Source organism: Amblyomma americanum, chromosome 1, assembly GCF_052857255.1.
Source record: "Amblyomma americanum isolate KBUSLIRL-KWMA chromosome 1, ASM5285725v1, whole genome shotgun sequence".
In the NCBI taxonomy this organism is placed as follows: Eukaryota; Metazoa; Arthropoda; class Arachnida; order Ixodida; family Ixodidae; genus Amblyomma; species Amblyomma americanum.
Window position 1 is genome coordinate 304,349,319 of NC_135497.1, and position 5,393 is coordinate 304,354,711.

Here is a 5,393-nt window from a genome sequence, read left to right on the forward strand (position 1 = left end):
GACCGCTTTTAAACAGCCTTTTCGTTAAACTGCATTATTCTCACTGCCTTGTATTTTAATCCCGTCTTAAATAAGTTTTGTCTTGAGAAGTTGGAATTGCTGCCCCAACCGGCAACGTGCCGCCAGACGAGCGGACGAAGCCCTGAAGGCTCTTCGTACTGCTAACCGCCGTGTATATTCGATCACCGGCCAGCGTGCCGCCATCATTCACCCCTCGCGACGTGCAACCAATCGACCAGCCCAATCCGGCCATCCCATCAAAGAAGGATTTGGAAAGTTCAACTGGTGCCGTGACCAGGATTGATTGGAACTTCTCAACTCATCCCATACGTGAAAGGCGTGACATGACCGCTTGATGCAAAGCGCGATTTTCTTTGCATCAAGCGGTCGTCTAACCCGCGCAGGAGGCTTCTACTCGAGTCGTGGCGCATCCAACAGACACGGAAGAATGTGAATCGCTCCCTGGGGACACTTGCCTCTTCCTAAATCCATGGTTTGCGGCCACTGACCCGAGGTCTTCCACACAAGCGCAAAGGCGGGTTCGATCCCGGCCGCGGCGGTCGAATTTCGATGGAGGCGAAGTTCTAGAGGCCCGTGTGCTGTGCGATGTCAGTGCACGTTAAAGAACCCCAGGTGGTCGAAATTATTCCGGAGCCCTCCACTGCGGCGTCCCTCATAGCCGGAGTCGCTTTGGGACGCTAAACCCCCGTAAACCATAACCTTTTCAGGCTCATTTCTGCCTAAAAAGAAAAAAATCGTCTTCATTGTGTATGTGTAGGAATCCAGTGGTTGGCTTATTGCAACCCAAAACGCATAGGTCATTTATGCTAAATTTCAGTTATGGTTGGAGAAAGGCAGTGAGGTTAACTAGGCAGCGCTCTGTGTGCTACCCTACACGTGGGAAGGGGAACGGAGGGAGAGGGGGATGGTTGGAAATTCTCATCTGTCAGGTGGGCTCTACCTGAGGGATCAGGGGATCTCATTAACACATAAATGTAGATATTATGGACAACGAGCCTGCAGCCTTCACGAGTGCATCGAAAACGTGCTACAAGGTACGTAATGCTTTCGGAAATGGAAGCACATGAACGTTAAAATATGAAACGTTATTTTCATTGACATTTACTTTTAAAAACAGCGATACCTGGCAGTCAGCTTTGGTAAGGGCTACCGGGTGGCGCGTTTAAACAAAAATTGCCGAAAAACGTTTCTTGTTTTACACCATAACTATCCAGGCAGTCGTTCGTTAACAGTTGGCAAGTGCTTTAGAGAAAAAAATTACAAAGTATGCTGCGTCATTTCGACGCTATCGCTTTTAAAACGTCACAATAAATGTGTGTTGCGAATGCGGGCATGCTCCCGACAGGCGCTCCAACAGCAGGGTGTTGCACCAAGTTCTCGAGGAGTCCTATGTGCTGCAGCGTGTACTACATTTACTCGTTAATGTTAGCAATCGTTCAAATTAGTTTGGTTAATGGGGGTTTAACGTCCCAAAGCGACTCAAGCTATGAGGGACGCCGTAGTGAAGGGCTCCGGAAATTTCGACCACCTGGGGTTCTTTAACGTGCACTGACATCGCACAGTACACGGGACTCTAGAATTTCGCCTCCATCGAAATTCGACCGCCGCGGCCGGGATCGAACCCGCGTCTTTCGGGCCAGCAGCCGAGCGCCATAACCACTCAGCCACCGCGACGGCTAATCGTTCAAATTAGTCAACACACATATACGTGAAAAGTTCACAAACGGCGTGACCGAAAGCGAAACGCACTCGACAGCGTACAGAAGTCTAAAACGCCCCGTATGTTTGTAAGTAAACACTGGTTTCTTGCTGACCTTTGTTCTGAAAAAAAAGTGCCCTAGCAATAGTAAAAGTAGCTTATTTGTCAACAGAAAGTGCCAATAATGCAGACGTGCGCACGCGGCACAAGCAAAAGCGGTAGATGGCGCGTTATGCGCAGCCGATGTAGGCGGCGGATTGCTGTTGAGAAGTTTTAATGCAGCAGACCATTTTATTAACAGTGCATTTTAGTTTGTGCAATATGTGGTATGCTTGAATAAACGTAAGCGGCGTAATCGTTTTGTTTTGCTTGTGTTTTGTGACGTCACCGGAACTTCCGCTGCTGCACCTTCGGGCCTTTGGAAACACGCGCGGTGCGGGCGACAGTGCTCATCTCGTTGGATATGGCGGTAGAATGTTTACTCTACGTCCATTTTTTTTTCTTCTCGAGATGTCATTCCATTCAAGGCTTTCAGTAACGGCTAGCCGTTCTCCTTCGCAGTTTGATATCTATCAAGGAAAGGTTTGAAAGATGTAATGAACGACACTACCGCTCATATTTGCATATGCAGCCGCTTCCTGTGATCAGGAAGTGTTATTCTTATTGAACTTCCGAGCGTTTAAGTGGTGCGCCACTGCTTTATCCTCTCTGATTATCTGATATTCAACAAAGATGACTGCCTGCTTCATACGCGGTTGCACAAGCGGCTGAGGATATGTAAGAATGACCGCAATTTGCTCACTATATGTGACCCTCTGTTCCTGAAAAAAAGTGAAAAACAGGAAAATCCCTGCGCTGTCAGGCTACTCGAGAAAACACACAATATATATGTGGCTAAGTTTCAAACAATCACTTAGTGTAGCAGCGTAGACATCAATGGTGACGTCGTGGAGATACACAAGGCGCACTGAAGAAAAAATCCGTTCTTACGCGATTTCTGCATGATCAATCAAGTCTATCCACCTGTCGTTTGTCTTCAAAAAGCTGTGATCGTCGAAGATCTAGGGTGGACAGAGTTTATAGCAGCACGCAACTAGTATCTTTTAAGTCAGGTTAAGAAAGGTGAGTCATATAATTATTTGGAGAGCACTTATCTCGATCGCCGCTATTAGCGAAAACGATGCTTCCCACCCGGCGACTTCCTCAGAATTGGAAGATCTCGCAAGGTCAAATTACTTTAATGCCGCTTTTAGAACCGGAGCCTGATCTTCTGCAAGTGCATTTCCTTATGAAACGGAAAGAGGCATGTTTATCTTCAAGAGAATTGATCGAGCATCAGTTTTCGATCTGCCTGGAACGCTAGATGAGCCCAATTGGTTCATTTTTATTCGGTAACACACATGCATTTTTTTTTGCAAAGTAAGATGAAAAAAACAAAGATCCGTGCAAAGAGATCTATAGTGGTGTTAGGTCACCCGGGCCCATGGAGCGATCGGCTGGAGCAGCCTAACACCGCCTGCAAAAATAAAAAGAGCGCTAGTAGGAGTTCACCTCTAAATACGCCCACAATATGAATTGGCTATAAATTCAAGTGCTTCCTTTCATTTTCAATAGCCTTAATATCGTACTTTTAATATTTTCAATAGTTTTCTTGGTGTCACTTATCTTGGCGATTGCTTCCCGCATATAAGCCATCCTTCATTAGAAATTTTCGCATTAAAGCGATGGTACGTTGCCCAGTGCTGCAGTTAGAGTATATCATGAATCAGTACATTGAGGAATGTTGCATCATGAGCAGCAACTTAACCAGATGAACGGGGCGCTGAGCGCACTAAAGTTATTGGACGTCGCCGGGACACGTGTGCACGGAGCTGTACAGTGGCCTGACACGACAGACGACGAGCAAGTGCATTTCAAATTATACCGCAACACGCCTAAATTAGCCCCATATGCACACTAGTTCGTGTGCACTCTTGTCGCAGATGTCAGCACGGTGCACGCCGCATGTAGACGCATCTCTTTGCTGTGTGCTAGAAGGAGCGGACGTGCGCAACGTATGCAGTGCTACCAAAAAAGAAACAAGCCAACCCGACTCACTTTTATCCGCGCGATAAAACAAGTGTGCCTTATTGAAACAAGCGTGCCTAGTTGTCGAAGAGGGTCGCTGAACAAACATTCTACCACCGAACTCGGAACTCCCTGCGCAAGCGAAACGTTGGGTGCAAGCAGACGACGCTTGCTCCGACAGCTCAACCGTCGACCGCAGCGCCGCGGTGGCAGGAACCGCGGCGGGCCGGCTCCTCCCCGTGGGCGCGCCGAGGAGTTTCGAAACTATATTCTACAAACGTTGGAAAAAACGTCGTCTGCGGGTTTTGGTTCGCCGATCTCTACGTAGACGATTACGTTTTCGCATCATGCACGGCTCAACTCAGTAAGTACCGCTGTCAAACTGGCTACGATACAAAAGTTACCATAATACGCAAGCTCTGTGTGCAGTTTCATCGCAAATGAGCCAGCGGTCGAGGCGGGAAAACTTTTGAAAGTCTTCACGATAAAAACGCACAATACTATACCCAGCAAACCAATGGTGAATTCCAATCGTAGGCCCAGAGTGGTCTGCACGCTCTGTGACAGAGCGCCTGAATCCGGCGCAGAGCGCGTGACCTGAAATTGCGATTGGAGTACACTTGCTCTGGCCAGAGCATGCAGGCCAGAGCACGTAGGGCGCCGCTGAAAAAGAACGTCACACAAACTTCCGGCCGGATCCGCCGATTTCGGCGGAGCAGTCCCGACTGCTCAACGGAGCAATCTCGGCGCGGCAACCGCTCCCTGTCTACGATTGGAAGACGCAATCCGTGCCTCAGATCTGCGTTTGGAATACAGTTGCTCCGAAAAGAGCAGGAAACGTTGCTCCAACTCTGCGATTGGAAGTCACCACAAGTTATGTCCAGTGGATATTCATATAATATCCTCCACAAGATATCAGATGTCCATACGATGTTCACAAATGCTCATATTACGTCCATGTAATGTCCATACAATGTTCATTTTGATCATAGTGGACGTCCATATAATACTCATATTGTGCCCACATGTGACGATTCCTAGACATTCAGAGGATGTTGACCAGATATTCTGCCAATCTATTTTCAGGTTGGGGGCTGGATGCTGTACCATTTATTTTGTGCGCTGTACAGCTTACAACAAAACAAATATGATGCAAGATATGACAGAGAGATACAAAGCAAAAACCAACAGTTGCTCATTACACAGGAAACTTCAATATTTTGTACATGATCTGGGAATAACATTTCAAATAACAGGTGCATTATGAGAATATTACACACTGGGCTCTGATCAATGCAATAACATAAACATGTCACAAAGAAGTGTCATTTTCTGGTATGCAAGTTACTTGAAATGTCATTTCCAGTATGTGCAAGATAGAACATTCATGTGTAGTGAAGTCATTAGTTTGTGCTCTCTGTGACTTTGTGATCATTCATCATACTCATTCTATTCATGTAAGCTGTACAGCACATAAAATAACAAAGAGTAATCAAACAGCTGCAGTTCTCGTTTCTTCAGAATATTGCACCTCAAGGCAGTACGCGGGCAAGGAATATGCACAGGCACAGGCTTCGAGTATAGAAGAATGTCAAGGAATCAATCA